The sequence below is a fragment of the Haliotis rubra genome, unplaced genomic scaffold (genome assembly GCF_003918875.1).
Source record: "Haliotis rubra isolate DU_JTF1 unplaced genomic scaffold, ASM391887v1 Scf91, whole genome shotgun sequence".
Lineage (NCBI taxonomy): Eukaryota > Metazoa > Mollusca > Gastropoda > Lepetellida > Haliotidae > Haliotis > Haliotis rubra.
In genome coordinates, this window is record NW_025767646.1 from 1322053 (window position 1) to 1335569 (window position 13517).

General features: G+C 35.8%; 1 long non-coding RNA gene across 2 annotated transcripts in view; it reads right to left on the reverse strand.

The window, feature by feature from the left end:
* Positions 1 to 323, reverse strand: part of LOC124264104 — a 50332-nt gene extending 50009 nt beyond the window's left edge. The window contains exon 1 of one of the 2 annotated variants that reach the window (XR_006895052.1): positions 232 to 323. This is a non-coding gene — a long non-coding RNA (uncharacterized LOC124264104). Of the gene's footprint in view, positions 1 to 124 lie in introns of both variants that reach the window. The other variant, XR_006895053.1, reaches the window with a different exon arrangement.
* Between the last annotated feature and the right edge of the window lie 13194 nt (positions 324 to 13517).

A 13517-nucleotide genomic window follows, 5' to 3' on the forward strand; every position in this document is an offset into this window, starting at 1 on the left:
CGATCAACATGAACCATATGAACGAGATTCAGTCTTTGCTGGGTTTCTAACAAATCCCTTTTGCTCCAGGCAGCAATGAGCAAACGTCAAAACTGAATGAAAGGATTAAATTATACATTCTTACCTCTCATTGGAGAAAGTGTACTTTTCAATAAGACAGGTTAAGCATGCCCTGAAAACATATTTGAGGTGCAAACTCTAATAAATCAATGTTGATACGCCATTCATGACCTCGAGCCCATGTGCCGCCATTCATAGCAACGCGCTTGCACGTGAGACTGCATGGAATGCACGTGGAACGGATGCATAGACTGTTCCATTGTGTCTCAGGGGATGAGGAAGTAGCTATTAAGGCGTTCGAATTATATAAGACAGGAGAACTCGTTGAAACATTTCTTTGACTCTTTTACGTCGGTCTTTAGTTTAAAGGCGCCATTATGTTTAGAGGGATGGTGAGCTGGGTGTCCTTTGTTGATTTGGGGTGGAAATATTTCTAGTAATTGAGAAATTAATAAAAATGGAACTACTTTTAATGTTGGCAGTTATGATAATGATTTCAAATTTGTGTAGGGCGGTGGGGTAGCCTGGTGGTTAAAGCGTTCGTTCGTCACGCCGAAGACCCGAGTTCGATTCCCCACATGGGTACAATGTGTGAAGCCCATTTCTGCTGTTCCCCGCCGTGATATTGCTGGAATATTGCTAAAAGCGGCGTAAAACCCAACTCACTCACTCAAATTTGTGTCGCCGGTGGGCAACGTGTCGTAAGACATGACGACATGTAAATGTCAACGTGTGGACCATGTACATGGTATGAAACAATACAAGTTAGTGAATTAAAAGTTAACGTTGCATCGGATTTGTTTCAGACATATAGCGACCATGAACATACATGGACAATGAACACGAGACTGAATGTAACGCATTTGTCATCGTGAACACTAGACCGAATATATAAATTATGTACTGAAAATACTAGACTGGACATAGTATATAACATCAAAATAAATGTAACATATATGTTCAATGAACACCAGACCGAATATATTATATATGTACTGAAAATACTAGACTGAACATAACATATAACATCAGACTAAATGTAACATATATGTTCAATGAACACTAGACCGAATATAATATATATGTACTGAAAATACTAGACTGAACATAATATATGACATCAGACTAAATGTAACATATATGTTCAATGAACACTACACCGAATATATTCTATATATACTGAAAATACTAGACTTAACATATCATGTAACATCAGACTAAATGTAACATATATGTTCAATGAACACTACACCGAATATATTATATATGTACTGAAAATACTAGACTGAACATAATATATAACATCAGACTAAATGTAACATATATGTTCAATGACCACTACACCGAATATATTATATATGTACTGAAAATACTAGACTGAACATAATATATAACATCAGACTAAATGTAACATATATGTTCCATGAACACTACACCGAATATATTCTATATGTACTGAAAATACTAGACTGAACATAATATATAACATCAGACTAAATGTAACATATATGTTCCATGAACACTACACCGAATATATTCTATATGTACTGAAAATACTAGACTAAACATAATATATGACATCAGACTAAATGTAACATATATGTTCCATGAACACTACACCGAATATATTATATATGTACTGAAAATACTAGACTGAACATAATATATAACATCAGACTAAATGTAACATATATGTTCCATGAACACTACACCGAATATATTCTATATGTACTGAAAATACTAGACTAAACATAACATGTAACATCAGACTAAATGTAACATATATGTTCAATGAACACTAGAGCGAATATATTCTATATGTACTGAAAATACTAGACTGAACATAATATATAACATCAGACTAAATGTAACATATATGTTCCATGAACACTACACCGAATATATTCTATATGTACTGAAAATACTAGACTAAACATAACATGTAACATCAGACTAAATGTAACATATACGTTCCATGAACACTAGACGGAATAAATGGGGTTTGTCCCGTGAACACTATAGATTGAATTCACCTTACATGTACTATGAACACGAGACCAAATATCATATATGTGCTATGAACACTAGACTGAATATAACATATTTGCACCTTGAACACTATATTGTATAGTACACACATGCTCAATAAACACTATATCGAATAAAGCATACAGGTGCCATGAACGAATGACTGTTAATACATATTCATACCACACATGACTTAATATAGAATGTATGTACTATGAACACATGAGTTAGTGTAAAATATATGTACCATAAACACATGACACAATGTAAAATATATGTACTATGAACACATAACTTAATGTAACATATATGTAGTATGAACACATGACTAAATGTAAAATATATGTACCGTACACACATGACTTAATGTAAAATATATGTACTTTGAACAAATGATTTAATGTAAAATATATGTACCATACACACAAGACTTAATGTAAAATATATGTACTATGAACACATGACTTAATGTAAAATATATGTACCATACTCACATGACTTAATATAGAATGTATGTACTATGAACACATGAGTTAGTGTAAAATATATGTACCATAAACACATGACACAATGTAAAATATATGTACTATGAACACATAACTTAATGTAACATATATGTAGGATGAACACATGACTTAATGTAAAATATATGTACCATACACACATGACTTAATGTAAAATATATGTACTTTGAACAAATGACTTAATGTAAAATATATGTACCATACACACATGACTTAATGTAAAATATATGTACTATGAACACATGACTTAATGTAAAATATATGTACCATACACACATGACTTAATGTAAAATATATGTACCATACACACATGACACAATGTAAAATATATGTACTATGAACACATAACTTAATGTAACATATATGTAGTATGAACACATGACTTAATGTAAAATATATGTACCATACACACATGACTTAATGTAAAATATATGTACCATACTCACATGACTTAATATAGAATGTATGTACTATGAACACATGAGTTAGTGTAAAATATATGTACCATAAACACATGACACAATGTAAAATATATGTACTATGAACACATAACTTAATGTAACATATATGTAGTATGAACACATGACTTAAAGGTCACATGCAACGTAAAACACAACTTTGTAGATTCTGATACCTTTCGGTATGGACATCGCGAAACAAATCGTCAAAAATGCAAATTCAGCTTATAAAGTTGAAAAATAACACATGACTTAATGTAAAATATATGTACTATGAACACATAACTTAATGTAATATATATGTACTATGAACACATGACTTAATGTAAAATATATGTACCAAACACACATGACTTAATGTAAAATATATGTACCATACACACATGACTTAATGTAAAATATATGCACTTTGAACACATGACACAATGTAAAATATATGTACCATGAACAAATGACTTAATGTAAAATATATGTACCATACACACATGACTAAATGTAAAATATATGTACTATGAAGACATGACTAAATGTTAAATATATGTACTATGAACAGATGCCTTTATGTAAAATATATGTACAATGAACACATGACTTAATGTAAAATATATGTACTATGAACACATGACTTAATGTAAAATATATGTATTATGAACACATGACTTAATGTAAAATATATGTACTATGAACACTTGACTGAATGTAAAATATATGTACTATGAACACATTACTAAATGTAAAATATATCTACTATGAACAGATGCCTTTATGTAAAATATATGTACAATGTACAATGAACACATGACTTAATGTAAAATATATGTACTGTGAACACATGACTTAATGTAAAATATATGTACCATACACACATGACTTACTGTAAAATATATGTACCATACACACATGACTTAATGTAAAATATATGTACTATGAACACTTGACTGAATGTAAAATATATGTACTATGAACACATTACTAAATGTAAAATATATCTACTATGAACAGATGCCTTTATGTAAAATATATGTACAATGTACAATGAACACATGACTTAATGTAAAATATATGTACTGTGAACACATGACTTAATGTAAAATATATGTACCATACACACATGACTTAGTGTAAAATATATGTACCATACACACATGACTTAATGTAAAAAATATGTACTATGAACTCATGACTAAATGTAAAATATATGTACTATGAACACACGACTTAATGTAAAATATATTTACTATGAACACATGACTTAATGTAAAATATATGTACTATGAACACATGATTTAATGTAAAATATATGTACTATGAACACATGACTTAATGTAAAATATATGTACTTTGAACACATGGATTAATGTAAAATATATGTAACATACACACATGACTTAATGTAAAATATATGTACTATGAACACATGACTTAATGTAAAATATGTGTACTATGATAACATGACTTAATGTAAAATATATGTACCATACACACATGACTTAATGTAAAATATATGTACTGTGAACACATGACTTAATGTAAAAAATATATGTACTTTGCTTACCCATGGATTAATGTAGCATATATATGTACTTTGGACACAAGATTGAATTTCTCTTGTGTATACCATGAACATAGAAGATTGAGATATGACGCGCTCTATGGACGCTTCACACAATGGGTTGAATAAACCAGTGAACCATTAACACCTTGTACAGGAACATAGCAAATCAGCCTATTGACACTAGACTGAATCGAGTGATGTATATGTATATACAATGACCAGTACCAGGTGATACAGACATTGGGTGCATATGCCCTATATGTACAATATGAACTACCGCCATACATACAAACAATATAAACTACATCTTACGTCTATAACATATACCAAACGAACAATGGTAATCATAAAATACTTAATACATAAAAATAGCGGGTTTTTTATATTCATTATCAAACTATGCAACACCACCTTCCCGATAGACTTCATATGAAATTGGGGCGGTGGGGTAACCTAACAGTTAAAGCGTTGGCTCGTCACGCCAAAGACCCAGGTTCGAATCTCCACCTGGGTACAGTAACAATGAAGCCCATTTCTGGTGTCCCCGCCGTGATGTTGCTTGAATATTGCTAAAAGCGACGTAAAACTTAAACTCAGTCAGTCATAAGAAATTCTTCAAAGCCATTCATTGTATTCTTCCCATTCATCTCCCTTTATAGCTTGTACACACTTAATAACATCTTTGTCTTCGAAATTGTATATATATACGTGTCTATATACTGTAGTATGCTGTTCACCATGGTCATTATCCACCTGAAGAAGGTGCAAAAAGCCAGAAACGTCCTGAGAAACAAATAAAAACTTGTTGTCCATAACATTTTGTCTTGTAAGACTCCATATGGATAATGTTTCGGGCCCTTATTCTCGAAACTTTGATCATAATAATGTGTGTTAGGAATGGGCTTAAGAAGTTCGTAGGGCTACGAACGTTTCGAGAATAGTTATCCAAGTTGCAGAATTAGAACTTTCCGGTTGTTACGTACAACGGATAACACGAAGCATACGACTTCGATAACAATGAACATAATAGTTGTTGTTGTACATGTATATGCTTACCATTTCAATTTTCCCATTTCAGAATCCTCGAAGATATCCCCACATTAATTCCCTCCCTTACTTCCTTCGTGTTATTGGTTATCGTTAAGCTTTTACATCAAACATCCTTGAAAATATTATACTTATGGAATCATTATCAGGTTACGCTAGGACGTAAATGCTGATAAATCTGTTGGTTTTCTTAGTAACACCATCTATAGTCTCATGAGAGTACCAACGATGTCATAAAATTGTTTCGTAATGACTGTTTACCTGGAGTTTCCCTCAACAAAGCTATATTAGGAATCCATATATACTCCTGTGATGTGATATCTAGTAATAGATTGTTTCCGCGGACAGTTTACCTGATGTTTAACTCTGGAACTCCATCTTCCAGAAAGGTATTGATGAGCAGACTGTGAGCCTTTACTGTAATCAATGAACCATATGTTTAAAGTTCGTCGCAAACATATGTTTATGTAGGCCAAGTGGTCGACGATCGATGACGATCCTCCGCCGTGTTGCAACCCGTCGTGTTTCTGTTCGGTACACGGAATCCAAGAACCTTACACGAGGGGATGGGAATCGAGATTATAACAGTTATAAAGCGAAGTACATGGTGTGTGCGTGTGTGCGTGCGTGTGCGTGCGTGTGCGCGTGTACTGGTCAGACTGTTGCTGGTTTTGTAACGCCAGACAACTGAGATACAATGCCTCAGTTTAACATGAATACCCAACTCAGACACAGTATACTGACTCCAGGCAGGGTAATAAAAGTACCACATTTTAGAGTCTCTCTGGACAGACGCTCTATCTTCAACAACAGACAGCGGTCACATAAAACGAAACGTGTTTTGTTTACGGAAGCTTGAACAAATTTCAGTTTTATCAGCGTGTCAATTATGTTTGGTAAAGGTGGGTGTGTTGAAATAATAACAAAATATAAATATTTGTATACATTCTCATCGAGCGATATCCCCAACATCCCCTATTATCCAGAGTCATAATATCATGATTTTATTACGATAAATACCCTGGACCCTTGAAGATCCGGGTTACAATTGATCTTCAGTAGCTCATATACTGGTCGCAAAGAGACGCGTAATAAAACGCCTTCCCAAACCAGGCGTGATGAATGCTCCTGGGTAGGGTTTGTTCTACCCAACCCGAGGAAAAAGATGTTTGTTTGATTCAGGTTCTCCCGGGCGCACCAGCCCGCCTCCATAACGCATCATATGGCGCCCCACCTTGCGCTTCCGCTAAAGAGGTGCCACTCGACCTTTAATGAGATCGTTAGTTTCATCGTGACCATCGCCCTTTGCATCTGATTGCCATCTTCGCAATGTCGTATAGTGTGCGGGTTTACCGTAAATGTTGTAAATAGACAATCTTTTATGACGTTCCCTCAGCAGGAATTTATAGAAAGCATTTTTTTCTGAAATAACTATGTTACAAGGTAAATAATAATGGGCTGCTTCTAAGAATCAGATTATTAATCAGATCATTCCATGCGGGACCCCGAAGTTGTTTGTTTCTTAAAGCCACTTCGGCAGTATTCCGGTTAAAGGGACATTTGTGAGTCCTGAGCAGTTATATCCAGTGATTGATAATGAGTCCGGTGAGTGAGTTCCCAGTATTGCGCCGCTTTTAGCAATATTCAGCAATATCGGCGGAGACGCAGGAAATGGGCTTCATATGCACTGTACCCAAGTGGAATCGAACCCGGGCGTGACGAGCAGACGCTGGCACTGAGCTACCCAACCGCCCTAATATGATGATGAACATCAACGATGACATACAATCTGCAGCCACTGGTTTGGTTTGTTTGTTGTTTAACGCCGCACTCAACCAATATTTATTATATGGCGGCGGTCGGTATATAATCGAGTTTGGACCAGACATTCCAGTGATCAAAGCATCATGAGCCTCGATCTACGCAACTGGGATACGATGGCGTGTGTCATTAAGGTCAGCGAGATTGACCACCTGATCCCGTTAGTCGCCTCTTACTAGAGGTGTGACGATACAGATATTTCACGATACGATACGTATCGCGATATCATCAGGTGATACGATTCGATACGTGCATATCGCGATATTCTATCTTTAGTTATTTTCTTATAAGGTGGATTTTGATAACAAGAAACGGTGTAAAGTTTTTGACGCAACCGTCAATTTCTGGTGAAAATTCACAGTGTAAGATCAACGATACATATCACGATGCGGAAAAAGGAATAATCGATATATTTATTGTTAAGAAAAGTATCACGATTATCGATACTACGATATATCGTCACAGCTCTACCTCTTACGACAAGCATGGGTTACTGAGAAGATCGAATTCTAGCGGACATTTCTGGTGTCCCCATACCGTGATGTTGCTGGAATATTGCTAAAAGCGGTATAAATCCCAGCTTACTCACTCAGTCAGTCAGTCTAACCTGACCTTCACAGGTCGGAATATTAGTGCGGCGTTTAACTATATGAACAGAAATACAGCAAATACCCTTATTACGTTTCCGTCTACGTGTATCACACTGACGTCAACATGCACACTCAAGAGGCAGTATCTGTACAACCTTGTTTTGAGAGACTTTACTATGGTCCTATGTTATTATATTGAACTATATATACGGTAAGGGTGACGCCCGAATGCTTCTGGTTTATCGCGTCAAGTGTCCAGTGGTATTAAGGCTGTTTACCATCAACATAATAGTGACCAGTCGAGCGTCATGGCCGCGCACTGGAACGCAGTAAACACATTAATAACAACAGCAATGTCGACCAAGGCTAGCCCGTCGGCTGTCGTAAACACCGCGGTGATGTAGGAACGCAAATACGCAATCAATGGTGCTGCTCACCGTAACCATCCCAGCCAACTTCCCAAATAGATCGGTGTCCTGTTACTTTAAACATAATATATATTTTGCACTAATACTCGCCAGACTTAAAATGCTCTCTGCAGTACTTGAATATGAGCTCTGTATCTGGCTACTTTGAGAAAGTGGGAAACAAACCGACGATCAATAATGAAAATCATCAATATGTGTAGATGCAAACAAAACGCAAAATCTGGTGGTCCGGACACTGATACATAACCCTAAATAATTTATGTTTAAATCTAATGCGCTATAACTTTTAATCGTTAAAGGTCCTCACGGTTCTATAAACTCATATAAAAATAAACAACTTAGTTATAACGAACTAAAAGTTACCACTGAATGTACGTTTATTTACTGTCATAGTGCGGACTGGTTAACTAGAGTGAGTGAGTGAGTTTACTTACACGCCATACTCAGCAATATTCCAGCTATATGGCGGCGGTTAACTGTAGTGATATGAGGGAATCGTGTTTTCCTTTAACTGCTTTATCTAGGATGATATATTACATGATTGATTATTTAATTAAAGTATTCAATCACATTAACTTGATACTGGAACATTTCCTGTACCGTACATCTTACAATGTGGCATTTCATATAATTAAAGAATACAATAATTTCATAATACTATAATAATGAAAGTAATTAGAGGCATAGCTTTCAACATAACGGCTGTATAGTCATTAACAATAATATCCTTGCCTGTTTAGACACAGCATGTGAAGGTGGCGAGTGAAGCCCCCTGGCAGGTTGATCTCTAAGACTAGCCCATACCGTCTTAAGCTACACTCCTCTCAGGATTTTCGATAGTAACAAACGACTCCAATAAAATTCGAAAAGGGAATCCCGGTAATGAGTACAATAAACTATGGTGTGTTCTGGTATAGTGAATAGAGCGAGTTTAGTTTTGCGCCGCTTTTAGCAATGCTTAGCAATTTAGAATTGGCTTCACACAGTACATCTCGTGGTGAATCGAAAACTGATCTTCGGCGTGACGAGCGAACGCTTTAACCACTGGGCTAAACCATCGCAGGATCGTGCCCTGGAACGAATCTGTGATTCACATTGGTTTGAAAACAAACTTGTGTCTTCGGCAAAACACTTTGACCGCATGTTACCTGGTAGTCCCGCGCATATGATTAACCTGGTTGCAATTTTTGGGGTGGATTTTGTCCGGGTGGATTTTGGTCCTAGATTCGTCTAACCTAGGTAAGTGTCTTCTTACTTGTGAAGAGCACATTGAAGCTATAATTGGAATTCAGCTTTAACCCGGTCACGAGTTTTGCACTAGAAGAAGCTTCTTACAGGTGCTTCATTATCCACAGTTAGTTAAAAATAAATTCAGAAATTGTATATTTTGGGTGTTATTCTACTACCCAGTATCAACGTTTGCACCTTGTTTCTATGGTGACGTTTCACAATCCGTTCACACCTAAACTATGCAAGTCACAGAGGGAGACATTCCACTTCTGTATTACATGACATTTCGGAGTTTATTTTACTCCATCAGGTGAGTGAAACTACACATTACTGTAAGCAGACATATATTTGTATATGTGAAACAACAAAATTGTTAAGAAAACAAAGGTACACAACAAAGAAATCAGTGGACAGTTATTCATATAATTCGTTTACTTAAGTGTAAGCAACCATGAGTATAGAAATCATAAAAAAAAACATCGTTTCATAATATATGCTTAAAAATAATATAAACAATTCCCTCAGTACACAAGACAAATGCTTCCTCCATAACTGCTTAATCTCATAAGTGTTATTATTATACAAAAATATGTATATAATGGAGCATATATAAATTATCTATTCCACTTGAAAACAAAGGTCATGGATCACATTTCCTCAAAGCTACAGTTAGTAATCATAAACTTAAAAGTTGGAAACTGGTAGATATTAGGGTTGGGTATAGCTAAAATTTTCAATTGCGATATATTGTGATATGTATTGTGATATATTGTGAAAGTGTAACACATGGTTTAAAAGGTAATGAAATTACAGTTTCCTTTCTTTGAAACAATGTCACTGGCCACTGTCAGGACTCAAATGTGATTGTACAAGAGATCAATTTTAGAAAATGTTTTCACATTGAAGACTTCTGCTTAAAGTTTGTAACTCGAAATAAAGCGTCTGCAAAGCATCCGCCAGTTTGGTTTGTTTGTCCCTACATCGAGTGCCGGCAGGTACCAATTCTATTTTATTTTATTTATATGGTTTAAGAGTCACGCAAATGCAATTATATGACCAATAAACCTATCAAAAGACTATAAATCTATATAATAATATGAAGGAAACATTATTACCATTTTTGACTACATCCGGTTTGCGAAAAGTGTACCGCAATATATGGTATTGTGAAGTTCGAATTGCAATATACCGGTTAACCGGTTTTATCGCCCACCCCTAGTAGATATAATAAAACCTGCAACACCACGAGAACAAGGACTCTGTAGAAATGTAATGTCTTCGAGGATGAACAATACCATGTAATATCCTATACAAAGTATAGCAAAGAAAGAGAATCACTTTACAATCTTTAATCCAAGATCAAGAATTTGCAACATTCTGTGAAATGAATAATATTTTCCTAAACAGAATCGAGAAACAATTTCCAACATATTTACAATTTTAAATGAATTCTGTGTATTACCATAATCCCCTCATATTGTTTCCATGTCATTAAACTACATATGATTTGTGAAACTGTTATTAAGTACATCATTATATGTGAAATGTATCTGTGTATTTCTGTATCTTTGAGCCTACGTACATTGTTTATATTAGTTTATAGAATATTGCCACTGGATAGACAAATCAATCTATATATTAGCAGTTCAGAGTAGCCATACGCCCAAACTCCAGAGACCGGTTAACTTTGGAGCCAGGGGTGAAAAAATAAGTAAAAGTTACCTAACTGACGGATATTATGATATTTAGACAATATCAATATATTATCGTTTAAAAACAGTTTTCCTACAAAACAGGTATCGAAGATGATAATTATATATATTCGTCTCACCCAAGCTTCTCTGAAGTATCACCAAATTAAGCGAATAAAAATCATCAAACATACCTTTTCTAATGATGTATTTATTTAATAATTAGTGGAGTTACGCCGCTATGAGCAATATTCCAGCAATATCACGGTGGGGACACCAGAATTGGACTTCACACATTGTACCCATGTGGGGAATCGAACCTGGGTGTTCGGCGTGAGGAGCGAACGCTTTAATCACTAGGCTACCCCACCACCCCTCATGGTTTTGACTGAAAGGATTTGTATAGTTAAAGAATACGTTTAGACAATGTTGATAGGACTGGTTGGTTTTCACGGGAGCTGGTAAGTCTTAAAGGTTAACAGCCCTGTGGTCTGGTACAAACTTTGGGGGAGTTTCACATACACTGAAATATAGGATAACATTCCAAGAAATTGCAATATCCTACAAACTACAAATATATGCTTAGGTACACAGGTACATTCCACATGTAGGTGATACAAGGACATATGTCAAACAAATGGACCATAATCATAAGGATACAATATGAAGAGTGAGCAAAGGTAGCGTAATGTTGTACAAACAAGGACTGACTGACTAAGTTTGGTTTTACGCCGCTTTTAGCAATATTCCAGCAACATCACGGCGGGGAACACCAGAAATGGGCTTCACACATTGTACCCATGTAGGGGATTCGAACGTGGGTGTTCGGCGTGACGAGCCAACGCTTTAACCACTAGGCTACCCCACCGCCCCTGTACAAACAAGGAAGTTGTCCAGTACTGTAGATATGGTTAGAGTTCATGGAACATATTTCCTGGATAACTCTGACTAATTATGACTTGTCCCTCTACCCTGTCTGTACCAGTCATACCGTGACTAAGGTTTATTTGTAGAGCGTTAGAGCATGCTAAACGTACACAGCCGCTCACCCTAACCCACCAAACACACAGCTCTACATGCTCACCACTAATGATGAAATAAGCACTAGACTCATCGTTTAATAAACAGCCAAAAGAATCTTATGTAATTAATTACATAATATAATATTTAATGAAGTCACAAAAGCAAAGTTACTTTGATCAAGATGGAATGTTACAGTATATTTCTCCTCTAATGATATGACTTCAATATATTTGTTTTCGTATTTATTATGTTCACCCCCCAAATCAGCAAACATCCGTGTATCCATTGTAATTGCTATAGTGTTGGTTGTGTAACTTGACTTTTATTAATGTTTACTTGATGTGTTTGTGTAAATGTAAACTGACCTGTTTTTACACTGCATCTGTTTCATAATGGAATGTACTGCAATAAATTATTTTCGTATCTTATTTCATACAGAGATACACGAGTTGCATGTACACGAAATACGCCTTGGTAGTTGTGTATAGAAGCCCCTAGGAGAGACTAAGAAGCCCCATGGGCGACAAGCAAATCAAAACAGGCGTGGCCATATATAGGTTTTACAACCTCGGTATTCTAGTCTCGCCTCCACATTGTTGATGACCCACGTGTGACCTTCAACCATAGGTCACCAGCAGGTCAGGTCATACAGCGGTCACTGGGTGGTCGGTGTTTTCGTGAGAGACCAACTAACCTCGCTATGCATTGACCTTGATTTACCCCCCAGATGTTTGACCCATTGGCCAGTGGTCATCGCTCGGTTGCACGCGCTAGCCACAGCGGAATTATACTGTAAAACTCAATATGACTTTGAACGACGTCATGCTGTATACAACAACAGAACTGTTAGGTGCTATGTGATAGCGGCAGCATCAAAGAACGTGACGTCAAATTGTTTATGGGGAGCTCGCGCGCTGTTAATGTCTTCGGTCTCACAGGCATGTCAAAACCAATACTGTCATGGCGCTCGGTGTTATTGATTATTTTTCAATAGAATAAAAGCAACTCTGAGATTAAGAAGGAGACTTTTGTTCTTCGTTCATATTAGGCTTTGAGCCGTGG